Raw genomic sequence first — 13,651 nt, forward strand, 5'->3', positions numbered from 1 at the left:
GTCCGTACCTGAAGAGTCCCGGGACTGCCCCACCTATAGCACCAACTCCCCTGCATGGCCTATTCACCTCTGCTGCCACCTGCCTTAAAGTAAGCAGCCCCACCCTACCCAGAACACTTGGAGTCCTGTCCCGGAATTTGGAAGACAGTGGGTGTGAAGGGAGGAGGGGCAAGGCCGGTCAGAGCAGGAAGTGAGGAAGAAAAAGAAAGGGACTGGTTTTATTGTTTCTCCCTTACTGACCCTGGCTCCCGCCTGTCATCAAAGAGCTGAGAGATAACAGGGTTTTGCAATGAAATGAAATGACCTCTTGCTTGTCACATTTGGGATCCTTTGTAATCTTTCTTGACTTGGCCCCTCTGCTTCAGTAACACCACCGCCTGCAGTAACATTTATTGAGTGCCACTGGGTGTCAGGTGCTGTGCTAGGAGCAGAGGCTGGGAGTTTATGCTCTGTTGGGGTGACAGACAAGGAAAGAGCTAAAGGCTACGGTGGATGGTGGAAATATAAAAGCTCCCTTCTGAGAACTGGAAACAACCTTATATTTTTAAACAGTGGTTCTCCTTCCTGCTTAGAGGAGCCACCGCTGCCTCTTCCCGTGATGCCACCCCGGCAGTCTCAGCACTTCGGGTGGGAAAGGAGCGGTGTGGAGGCTGTGCCATCTCTGTTGACTGATGGTGTACCCATTGTATCATCCTTCCTGTCCGCTTGGGTCCCCACATTTATGGACAGCAGGCCCGACAGCTTGCCCTGCAGGACCTCTTTCTCTGAGGAAACAGAGTCTGTGGCCCAGGCAAAGGCCCCTGGGTGGGTGAGTGGGGGCCTGGGATGCGCTGGTGAGCCCCTCGGACCACTGCTCCTATAGCAGCTGCGTCCGAATCAAGTCCACTTACCAGCGGTCTCAATGCAGACAAACAATCGAATAGATGATTAGTTAATCTTGGGTGTAAAAATATAATCAGAAATTTACATCTGTATTATGGAATACTATTCAATAATAAAAAGGAACAAATTATCCACATATGAAACAACATGAATGGATTGCAAGGCAATTATACTGAGTGAGAAAAGCCAATCTCAAAAGGTTACATACTGTATGATTTCATTTATGTAGCATTCTTGAAATGAAAAAATTATGGAGATGAAGAACAGACCAGTGGTGCCAGGAGTTCGGGGTTGGTGGGGAGGGGGAGGGTGTGGCTGTAGAGGGGAGCACGAAGGAGCCCTGTGATGATGAAACTGTCACGGACCTTCCAGTGCTACACAGGAGATGAAATTACATAGGACCGCACACACACACACGTGAGTGACTATAAAACTGGCGAGGTCTGAATTAGCTCTGGATTGCGCCAGTGTCGTTGTCCTGGTTTTGATAGGGCACTATGGCTATGCAAGGTGTTACCATTGGGAAGGCTGGGGGAAGGGCGCATGGGACATCCTTGTACATCTTTTTGTTGGGAGGAGTAAATTACACACAACAAAATTTATAATTTAAACTATTTTTTATACACTTTGGTGGCATTACGTACACTCACACTGTTGTCAACAATGGCCACCATCCACCTCCAGAACGTTTTCGTCTTTCGATACTGAAGCTCTATGTCCAATAAACAATTTCCCACGCCCGCAAGGCCATAGCCCCTGGCGACCAAAGTTCTACTTTGTGTATCAAGGAGTTTGCCTATTCTAGATCCCTCACGTGAGTGGAGTCATACAACATTTCTTCTTTTGTGTCTGGCTTATTTCACTTAGCATAATGTGCTCATCTGTGTTGTAGCATGTATCAGAATTTCCCTCTTTTTTAAGGCCAAATAGTATTCCATTGTATGTGTATGCCACATTTTCTTTATCCATTCGTCCATCGATGGACATTTGGGTTGTTTCCACCTTTTGGCTATTCTGAACCTTGTGTACTTTTTTCTTGCAACTTTCTTTGAATTTATAATTATCTCAAAATAAAATGTTAAAAATACAATCAGAAATAAAATTTGTGAATAAGCTAGTTCTTTCCTCTGCTGAACATGTGAACCAGCATTTGTGGTCGAGCTCTCACCATTTTCCAGTCACAGAGCCGGTTAACCTTTAGAGGGCATACGGAACCTGATTTTCTCCCTCTGCTTTTAGGGAAGCAACAGCAATGTGTGACGGTCCGCAGGACAGTACACGGGGTTCTGTAAACTTTAGTCGCCCCAGCCCACATTATTTACAGGTATAGATCAGGAAACAGAAGAGAAAACTCAGAGCCCTGTTGAAACTGACAGGTGATTTCAACAAAGGCAATGGTGTCTACATACGGCCAGCCCTTGATATACAGAATATAAAACCATTATTACATAACCTGATAAAAGTAATCGGCAGGTCAGGGCTGGCCTGGTGGTGTAGTGGTTGAGTTTGCGTGCTCTGCTTCTGCAGCCCGGGGTTTGCAGGTTCGGATCCCAGGCACAGACCTAGCACCCCTCGTCAAGACACGCTGTGGCGGCATCCCACACAAAATAAAGGAAAATTGGCCCAGATGTTAGTTCAGCAATAGCGACAATCAAAACGAGGAGGTTTGGTAACAGATGTTAGCTCAGGGCCAATCTTCCTCACACACACACACACACACACACGCAAATCAGCAGGAGAGGTGAAAGCTTAGCTCTGGAGGACTCGTATTCATTTCCCATTGGTGATTTGGCCACCGTCCCTTGATCCCACCATCCCTCAGTCCATCTGTGTGCTGGTCTTAAGGACCCAGAGCACGTTCATGAAGAGTGGACACCACTTCTTGCAGGGGCATGTGGACGGCCTGGAGCTGGGCGAGGGGACCCAGCAAGTAAGCATGGCCTTCTGGAGAGGTGCATCGGGGTGGGCCTTGAGGGTGGGAGGAGAGGGTCTTGCTCTTGTAGGATAAGGTGGAGGCTCAGCAGAGAGGACACACGGGAGACACACTTGTCACCTTCCCAAACCTGTTTCTGGAAGGCCTCATGTTGTGGAGGGCTGCTGACAAAGGTGACACAGTCCCTGCTGCTGAAACGCTGTCAGCCGAACACAGGGTTGTTCTGGTTTTGTTTTTTCATGACAGTCTAGGGGCTTAGTGAACTTTCTGACACTGGATGTAAAATTTCTCTTTGTGCATATTTTTCTGGGGAGAAAGCCCATATTTCCTCTAATCTTCAAGACTCCATGACCCTCCCATAACATAAGTAGAACCTTATGCGAATAACTCCTCCTGAGAGACCCCTCCTTAGGAGCCGACATAACCTGACTTCCCACTGATGTGGCCCAGGACAAGAGGAGACCCCTAAATGTGCTTGGGCCCATGCTTCCCTTGTCTTCTTTCTCTTCCCCTTTCCTCCTCTGGCTCTGAGTCTTCTCTTCCCTCCCCACCTCTTCTCTTACCCTCTCCTTTGCTCCCGCATCACTTTCCTGCTTGCCTCTCCTGCGATATTGGTTTGACATATTAATCATTACAACAACAGCTAAAAATTCCACTGCGCTTCATTAATCCAGAGGAAAATACCATGTCAGCTGGTGAGTGCTCTAGGGTATACTCACATGTTCTTCCTGGGGTCCAGGATAGTGGAAATTTCTCAGTTTCCATTTGTAACAAAGCAGGAGGCCATTATGGAAAGACAGGGTGAGCCTGGGGCGAGGTGGGGACAGGAATGTGGGGGACTGGTTCCAATCTGTGAGGGCATTAGTCACCCATCACGGACCCTGACAGACCTTGGGCTGTTCAGGGACCCAGTTTTAGAGGCTGAGTTGTAAAATCCTATTAGGGTTGCCAAGACCAGAACAGTGTGACTTTAATAAAGTTAAAGTTTGGCATTTTTTGCAGCTTTTATTATGATAAGGTCTGTAGTCACATGAGAGGAAAAGAAAGAACTAGGGAGGGTCTGTCCAAACTTAGTTGGTCAGATCTCGAGGAGTGGTCAGGTATGGCCTCTTGCCAGGCTCCAGAGGGTGTCCCTTGTGCTGTGGGTCCAGCTCTCCAGCTACAAGTTCTGCCCTGTGTGACAGAAAGCCAGTTCACGCAACTCTGGACTGTGGGACTGGGAGGGGAAATGAATCCAGGCATGCAGTACATTACATCCCCATGACTTATTTATTTTATAACTGGGAGTTTATACCTTTTGACCACCTTTACAGTTTCACCTACTAACCCCCCCCCCACCATATCTTTGAGTTGCTTTTTTTTTTTTTGATTCCACATATAAGTGAGAACATACAGTATTCATCTTTCTCTGACTTATTTCACTTAGCATAATGCCCTCAGGTCCATCCATGTTGTCGCAAATGGCATGATTTCCTTTTTTACGGCTGAATAATATTCCACTGTGAATATGTATATACATTGAATATAATTTCTAAATAGCTTGCTAGTTTCTTGAAGGTGGAATCTGCGTCAGTCCATGTATCCATAGCATCTGTCATCATATGTCCATTTGTGTAAATTTCAAATCCATCAGATGGTCTTGTCTATGTCCTTTGTGTCATAACATTGAATAATTTACAAGTCCTTTCTTCAAATTGGACAGTCAATTCAACAACATTGATTACATACCTATCCTGTGTCAGAGCTGGCACTAGGCCCTGCAGAAATTCAGAGATGAGAAGTCCCTGCCAGTGAGGAGCAAAGTCTAGGAGCCAAAGAGAAGTGGTCAAGTGTTAAGGGCGTATGAAGTCCTTGTTTGCATGCCAGCTGTGAACCACCATGTGGGGACACAAAGATAAAGGCACAGCACGTTCCCTTGAGAAGTTTCTGGTCCAGCTGGGGAACTAAGCCATTTGTGGCTGGATGAGCTCCAAAAACACACCTGAGTATTTAGTAGGGGTACAGAGCCCGACTTTGACCACGGCCCCCAGCAACACCACGTACAGAACCCCAGGGGGCCACAGGTTTGTGAAAGCTGGAGAGAGGACGACAGTATACACCAACTGGAAGGGAAGGGAGACGCCACTGGGAAGGAAGGCTGAGCACCTTCCTAACACTGGGGTCTGATGCACGGCCTCCAAATGCTGCTTTATTTTTGGTGCAGAGCTGGAGTTTTTCTCATGGGCCCGGGATGGTTGAGAACCATCAGGGCTGCTGTGCAGTGGAGCTGACTCTCCCTTGGATGAGGGCTGCCCAGGCCTGGGCTGGACCTCCTGGGCCTACTTTAGACCAGAGTGAACCCTGCTTCTGGTGTATTTTTGCCGCAGGACCAGGCTGGAACTCCGTTTACTGTGTAGCAGGCAGGAGGGCTGATGCGGGACGGTTCCCAGGGTGGGCAGTGCTCAGCTTGGGGAAGAACTGCCCCCACAGCATGTAAGCTTGTAATATGGTGGCCAGGGACCAGGCGGCTGGGACTGGACATCTGGGAGCTGCCTTCCCACTGTGCTCCGAATGGCTTTCCTGCCTGGGAAACTCAAGCTGTTGGAGGGTAGTCTAAGCCGCCAGCGGGGGCTTGGCTTTCCTGGGGGATTAGGAGGGCTTTGGACTTTCTACTGTGTTTGCCCAGGAGCTTGGACAAAAGAGGAAATTAGGAGGGTCCAAGGAGATGGCACCCTCGCATGGAGGAGAATCAGGTGATACCACTAACAAATGCGTCCCCCCAGTCCTCAGCTCTCCCTGGAAATGCCATTTCTTGCCCCATGTGCCCCTCAGCTGGCCCCAGAAGCAATTCTCCTTTGCCCTGGCCACTCCTTGCTCATGAATGGGGAGCGTGACTCACATCTGCGGGAAGGCCACGCAGTTAGGTGAGCCTAACTCAAATGCCAGGCAGACGCAAATAGCACGCTCGCCTATGAATAGCTTCCCCAGCTGTTCTGCAGAAGGCTGTGTGGTGCTCTTATCCAAAGTACATCGCACTGTTCTCATTTATGAGCTGCATCGGGCGCCAGTGGCTGCCTACCTTTGGCCCCACAGGGCTAGATTTGTGTTCTTTGTTCCCTAAAGTCTCACCAAAGTGAAATATTAACTGGTGGTGGGACAAAACAGCCTGGGAGCCTCCGAAGGCAGGGCTGGTGAAGAAGGATACCTGGAGGGGGTGTTGTTCACAGACCTGGAATTTTCCATTCCTCTGAAACTCACATGACCAGGGCAGCGCAATCCTCAAGCCACACAACGAAGATGACTGCCAGGGTGGCATGTGCTGCGTAACTGGACGGTGGGTGACCACAGCTGTTTATAGCACCACGGTCGTTGGTGCTGTAATCTCAGCCATGCAGTGGGGGTGGAAATTATTAGGCCTGAGAGCCAGGAGCCCCGGGGCCTGGCCATGGCTCTGCCTCCAGAACAGCCTGGGGAACCTTGGGGAAGCCACTAGATGTCTCAAGGCTTCTGTTCTCTCAGCTGTAAAAGGAGGGCCTGAACAAGAGCACAAAGGTCCTTCCCAGCTGGGACATTTTCTGTTCTGGATGCTGAGATCAGTGAACCCCATTTATGGCTAGATGTCAGACCTGTATGTCTCTATCGCCTGTGAGAAGTTATTGGGGCCTGCCCCCTGTCACCTTGCTTCTTTCTTCTTTCTCTTCCTCCATCTGCCTCACTGCTTCTTGGTCACATGTCCTTTATCTCACTTCCTTCTTCTTCATCGTAGGGCTGAAGACGTCTCCTTCGAAGCTGGGATACGAGTTAATCACAAGTCTTTTGAGTCAAGCAGACTCTCGTTTGCCACTTTCTACCCCTGCTCCTTCCTAGCTACGTGAACTCGGCCAAATTATTTGGTTTCTCTGAGTATCAATTTCCTCACATTAGGGTTTTTGTAAGAATCGCACACATTGCCTCATACATGAAGGCTCCATAAATACGTCTTTATATGATTCTATCTTAAAAGTTAGCACACAGGCACATAGAACTAATCCCTTTCCCAAAGAACTTCTCCTTTAGACTCTCTTTCTGCTAATGGAGACACTGCCCTCCTAATTACTGGGGCTTTGGGCTTGATGTCACCTTGACTTTTCTTCTCACTTGTTCTCCACAATAAGTGTTTCCAGAAGCCTTCCTAGGGTCTGACAGTTGTGGGTACAAGGCCTGCAGGTCCAGGGCCAGCAAAGCCTCAGCCTTCTGCTGAGATGGGGGCACTATCTTTGGGAATCGCTGGAAGTTTTACTCATCCAGGTGCTTTTGAGAGGGGGATTAGTCCAAATCATGGTTGATTGGTCAGGATTCCCTGAAAGTGGCTGTGGATCTCATTGGCTCAAGGCAAATGGTCCAAACTACTCTTTCTTGGATTTACTGTTGACCTCCTTACTGTGCAGAATCTGCCCGGGTGCAGATTCACGTCCCCTGGGCCCGTAGGTTGTTATGGGGATCTTTCAGAGTGACATTGTCTTGAAAAGTGTGGCAGTGGGGGGTACTTCCAAATAGCCCATCTCATGCTTTGGTAAAATTTTTAAAAATTGCTTCTGGAGGATGCATCTCTGTGGGCACATAGCTTGGGTGAACCCAGGCTGGGTTTTAGAATCCACTTGGCCAGCTGGATTTTAGTATTCACTTTTTGTACAGGACCCAAAGTGCCCAACCTTAAATGGAGACCCTGGCACTCACCCATTAGATTCCAAGTTCCATGATGGCATGGTCCATGTCTCTCATCAGTGAAGCCTCTCTGCCTACCAAAAGACCTGGCACAATGTAGATGGTCACTAAATGTTGTTGAGTGTTGAAGAAATGAATGAGAGGTGACTTCTAGCTAGGGATGCCTGGCAAAATGGGTGCCTGAGAGCTCTGATGCCGATAGAGCAGGATAGTTAAGAACATGCGTTTTGGCGTCAGACAAAACTGAGCTTGGATTTTGCCCCACCTCTTAATAGATGGATGATCTTAACTTCCCTGAGCCTCACTTTCTTCATCTTTAAAATAGGGATATAATATCACCTGCCCCGTTAGTGTCGTGGTGAGGATTCTCTGAGATGATATGTAAAGCCTCTATGTCAGTGCTTGACAAAAGGTTATGCTGTAATTGATGCCCCCTGGAAAGCACTGAGGATGGGTTTTCCCTGGCCTTCCTAATCTGAACTGCTTTGGGGTTGCCATACCATGGAGCCATCCTCAGTAGGGATCTCAGATATGGATTGAGGTGGCTTGTGATCACAAGGATATGTTTGCTCCTGGCACCTACACACACACATTTACTGGGGTCAACACCCATTAGGCACTCAAGCTTTCAGTGATTCAATTTCCCAGAAAAGGCACAACTCCTGTTGGGTAGATTACAAATATCTCCTATAATTTGCGGCCTCCTGTTACTATACTCCCAGTTGCTCTTTTGCTTGCTCTTGGAGATCTGCCATCATCGTTAGCTGGTCTCATGCTATCAGCAAAGGCAGGGAAAACAATGGCCTCTCTACAGGACTTGGCCTTTCCACAAGGCCAGGGACCACAAAGCCTACATGGGAGTGGAAAACTAATGTCTCCAGCTTCTGAGGATGCTCGGCTGAGAAATATAATACCCGCATGTACTCACTGGTGTTGTGTCTGTGTTTTCAAAGCACACAGCAGTACGTCTGAGACCGTGTCGGTATGTTTTATCCTTCAGCAGTGTTGCAAGTGGGAATTTGTAAAAGGCTCTGCAGAGGAGCTGGAGAAAAGTTGCTGAGTAAATTCACACCAGAGGGAAGAAAGTGGGAGAGGATTTTTCTATCAGCAGTTACATATATCTATGGGGACCTAAAGAATTTTTTAAGCTTAAAAGTTTGCTATTTAAATATATTAATATTGGCCCATGCTAGTTGATCTAGAGATCAGGAGACTATAGAGGGGTGGATGGGGGGGGGTCGGTCAGAGACAGTAGAGAGGAGAGTTCATGGAATAATGGAATGAACACAGGACTGAGGGTCAAAAACTTAGGTTTATATCTCTAGTTGTCCCTGATTGGTCATATGATTGATTAATGTGACTTCACCTGCCAATGCCTCTGCTTCTGTCATGTGACAGTGGCACAAAGATGTATGAAAATCATCAAACATTGTGGATTTGAGTGTGTGCCCAGTGCATGATGGGTGGGAAGCCATGGGAGAAGGGACAATGTGACACCTGTAATCAGCCAGAGCAGGCAGCTCGTATTCTTATTCTACAGCCTCTTTGTGAGGTCCAGGGGACACTTTTGAGGGAGCGAGACAGAAAATAAATTTGTAGGGGATTTGGAGCCTTTTTCTGTGGAGGAGCTATCTTGATGATTCAGCCAGTGAGCCTGGCCTTTCCTGCCCAGATGACAGGATGTCATGGCCAGCATTAAAAACACTTCTGTTATAAAGTCAGTGAGTTGTGAGTGGAAGGGGGAGAGAAGGGAGCCCGAGCAGACTACAGAGAACATGCAGGCCAAGTGTGGATGTTGGGGTGACAGAGTGAGCTTAGTGGAATCGGTTGTGAAGGCAAGGCCCAGAATCCCAAACGGCTGGAGGGGCAGGCGAGGCAACACTGGAAAGGAGGGAGAACAGAGAGCAGAGTGAGCCTTGAGGACCGCACTGAGTGCAGGGGAGAGCTGATGCCCAGCTCCTGCAGAGGGAGTCTGAGGATGCCTGCAACAGCTGCACTGGAAGACAGACCCCACAGGGCCTCTGGCAATGGGAGTAGGTACACAATTTAAGAGGGAAACAACAAAAAAAAAACCCTCAATAATCAAAATAAATGATATCCTAATGCAATATCTTTCAACAGACCTTATTTTAAAAAAACTTTTTGTGAGAAAGATTGGCCCTGAGTTAACAGCTGTTGCCAATCTTCCTCTTTTTGCTTGAGGAAGATTGTCACTGAACTAAGATCTGTGCCAACATTTCTCTATTTTATGTGGGATGCTGCCATAGCCTGGCTTGACGAGCAGTGCTAGGTCTACGCCTGGGACCTAGGGGTGTTCGAACTCAATCAATATGCCACCAGGCCGGCCATTAGATTTTATTTTTTAGGAAAGTTTTATGTTTGCAGCAAAATTGAGTAGAAGGTACAGAGATTTCCCATACACTCCCTGCCCCCATTTATGCAAGACTCCCTCCCACCATTATCAACATCTCCCACCAAAGTGGTGTGTTTGTTACAACAGATGAACCTACACTGACACATCATTATCACTCAGAGTCCATGGTTTATCCTAGGGTTTGCTCTTGGTGTTGTACATTCTATGAGTTTGGACAAATGTATAATGACACACATCCACCATTATAGTATCATATAGAATGGTTTCATTGCCTAAAAATCCTCAGTAATCTGCCCATTCATCTCTCCCCCTGCCCGACCCTGGCAACCACTGGCCTTTGATTGTCTGCATAATTTTGTCTTTTCCAGAACGTCAGAGAGCTGGAATCATACAGTGCGCAGCCTTTTCAGATTGGCTTCTTTCACTTAGTGATATGCATTCAAGCTTCCTTCATGTCTTTTCATGGCTTGAGAGCTCATTTCTTTCTAGTGTGAAATAATATCTCATTATCTGGACGGTTTATTTACCCATCACCTACTGAAGGACCCCTAAGTTGCTTCCAGGTTTTGCCAATTATGAAAAAAGCTGCTATAAACCTCTGTGTGCATGGTTTCATGTGACATAAATTTTCAAGCCCTTTGAGTTAAAAACCAAGGAGACAAATTGCTGCATTAATGCAATATTTTTTAAAATCAAAATTACTGAAGAAATATGAAGAACAAACTATCAAAGATTTAAATAAAGACAGAATCTGACCCTGCACGTGTATGCCTTGGCTCCCTCACCTCCCTCTGCCCCTGGCCCTGTTGGGTTTACCCCTGTATCTGAGAAGTTTTTTGATGGAAGCTTTCCTATTCCATTCACCTTTCTGACAGGCTACCCATAAAATAATTTAGTCTTCCTTGGAGTGGGCTAGTTCCATTAGTGAGTCCAAGTGATTCTCTGATGCTCTTCTCACTTGGGGAGATTAAGCACACACAACACGTACACACATTTCATGTCTGCTGAGGCCGGTCTAAACGCTCAGGAATATGTGTGCTGGGTAAAGCAGGGGCGCTGTAAATTTCTGGGGAGGGAGAGTTGTACTATTTTACACACTGAAATATTGGTTTGTGCCTAAATATTTGCAAATGGTTTCCTTTGTACATGTTCAGCTTCCCACCTCCTCATCAACCAGATATTGAAGGTTAGAGGCATTCATTCGTCTGGGCATTCAACAAGCCTTTATCAAACCCCTACTATGTGACAGACCTTTGCTTGGCGCCCAGAATACACGTGTAGATTACGCAGGCCCTGGGCTAGAAGTGCTCACAGCCTGATGGGGGAGACATGTGAGGGACGATGAGGGTGAGGAGGACGACTTAGAGGATTTGCACGGGATGCTGCAGGGCACAGAAGTGGAATATCTAACACGTTCCCAACAAAGTGAGAGTTGGGGACCTTTGGGCACTAGAATTTAGCTACTGGAGGAGGGGAGGGAAATGTTTCAGGCAGAGGGAGCTCTAAGTGTAAATCGATGACTCCCGACTGCCCTCAGTGTGCCAAGGAGGGTGAGGGATGTGACCTTAGCATGCTCCCTGCAGGCCACTCCGAATGAATCCACAATCCGTGAAAGAACAATGGGCCTACTAGGCAAGTGCAGCTTCCTGGTAGGGCCCCTCAGGCCTGGCTGGCTGTATGGCCACCGTGAACACATGATAACACCCTGCCTTTCCACCCTTACCGCATTTATCACACTGCTTGCAATCTCCAGGGTCCTGTGTATATCCCCTACTAGGCTGTTAGCTTCGTGATGCAGGGTTGAGTCTCTCTTGTCCACAGTTGTAGCCCCAGTGCCCAGCCCAGGATGGGGTTCACAGTAAGTGCTCAATAAAATATTTATTCTACGAATGAATGAATGCATCAAAGCATGAATGAACGAATAAATAAATGGCATTAAGAGCAACAAGGCAAGGACTCGTAAGTCACTTAGCACCTGGATTCTCTTAATTCCTTTCATAGTCTTTTCATTCCACACATTATCTAATGCATGGACTTTGGATATAACATGTGTCCAATAAATACTTTTAATTGTGATCCATTGACTAATAGTAGCCTGGGAAAACTAGACCTATGACCTAGGCCTTATCCAAGAGCCGCTAACCCTCTCTTCTTCCCTCTCCTGCCAATGGGCTCCATATGGCAAATCATTACTTGTGGGCTGAACCCTTGAGGTTAACAGGTGTATTCTTTACAACATGATAAATTGCCACTGCCTTTTATGTTTAGCTTTCAAAAAAAACTTGGGGGAATTAAAAACTATTAATCAATTGTGGACAACACCAATGCAATGATAAAAAGGTAAGTTAAAAACACCCTTTGTAAATATTTCCTATCCTTTTCAAATAGCTATGTTGAGTACAGATACCTTAAGGAAGCAAAAGTATTATTTATTAATCTGCAATGTTCAAAGACTATGGATTTGATAATACAGCAGTCTGGAAAAGTGTGGCCTGAAGGTGGAGTTGGGGAAAGACTCCATCATTTTAAGTCCCGGGTCTTCTGTTTACGCTTTATAAATCTCTGGACAAGTTATGTATTCTCTCTGGGCATTTCCTCATCTGTAAAATGGAAACAATAATGCCTGGCTTACTTACCACACCAGAGCTATTGTGAAGATCAAATGAAATCATGGGCGTGGAGGTATTTTGCAAACTGCGGTGTGCCGTACAAATATAAAGAATTATTGTTATTAACTGGAGTCATAGTCTTACAAAAAAAGAGATATGAATAGTAATCGTACAGGATGCAAAACTGCTAGATTTCTTGGTACCTGGGGGTGGCAGCGAAATCTGCCTTCCACGACCCCCCTGCCCCTCAACCCAGAACCTGCAGAGAAGGAAAATGGGAGAGCCTTCTAGACGTTAAACTGACAGAATCTGTCTCCAATGGATATGCTTAGCCATCTGCAGTCATAAACCAAGACGATGTGAGTATTTGACTGAAGGGTTTGAGAACACTTGCAACACTGGTCAAGGCGATCCTGAGGTAACCTCGGGAAGACAGGCCTGCATGTGACTGCAAATTAGAGAGGAGAGACTCAGTGGCCTATATTTTTCTTTACCATGCCAACTTCAATGTGACACTGTGCTTCCAAGTGGGGTCTACAGGAAATCCACATCAAAATTGCCTGGGGGTTGTGTATGTGTGGGTGGGAGTTGTTAAAATGCATGTTCTGGGGCCCCATATCCCAGAACCATGAATCAGAATCACTGGAGATGAGGTCAGGGATCTGTACTTTTCATACATACCCTGCATTCCAGAACAACTACTTTTTAGAGTCTGTTTGATAACAGTCCACTTAGGAGCATCTCCTCATCTTAAGGCGAAAGCACCTTTGGAAAGATTTCAGAAGAGAAAATAAATGATTTAGGGAAAATAAGACTTGTGTATAAAGGAAAATTAAATACATATAGGACTGACTATATGGAAGTCCTGACTATGGTTTATAAATATTTGAAAGGAACACATTCAAATGGTGGACTCTAGATGTTTTATTCAGGTACCAGACGGCCTAAGTAGGAGTAATGGAATGACATAGCAAAGAGAACTTGGGCCAGACATCAAGGAAAACATCCTGACAGTGTAAAAAAAAAATGTTATAGAATCATTTCACATGGTTAAGTTAACCAAAATATTAGTCCATTCAGTGGAAAAAAACAGTTGGGTAGCATTTGAAAAAACAACCAAGTGAGTGGTTAAATTTTTTTCTCTCTCTTTTTAAACAGTTGTTTTGATGT

General features: G+C 46.4%; 1 long non-coding RNA gene across 1 annotated transcript; it reads left to right on the plus strand.

The window, feature by feature from the left end:
* The first annotated feature begins 5,980 nt into the window (after positions 1 to 5,980).
* Positions 5,981 to 8,421, plus strand: LOC139081650 (uncharacterized). The gene is made up of 2 exons (XR_011536806.1): positions 5,981 to 6,128; positions 6,561 to 8,421. It is a non-coding gene; the product is annotated as an uncharacterized lncRNA (long non-coding RNA).
* The last annotated feature ends 5,230 nt before the right edge of the window (positions 8,422 to 13,651 follow it).

This window comes from Equus przewalskii, unplaced genomic scaffold, assembly GCF_037783145.1.
Source record: "Equus przewalskii isolate Varuska unplaced genomic scaffold, EquPr2 ChrUn-13, whole genome shotgun sequence".
Taxonomy (NCBI): Eukaryota; Metazoa; Chordata; class Mammalia; order Perissodactyla; family Equidae; genus Equus; species Equus przewalskii.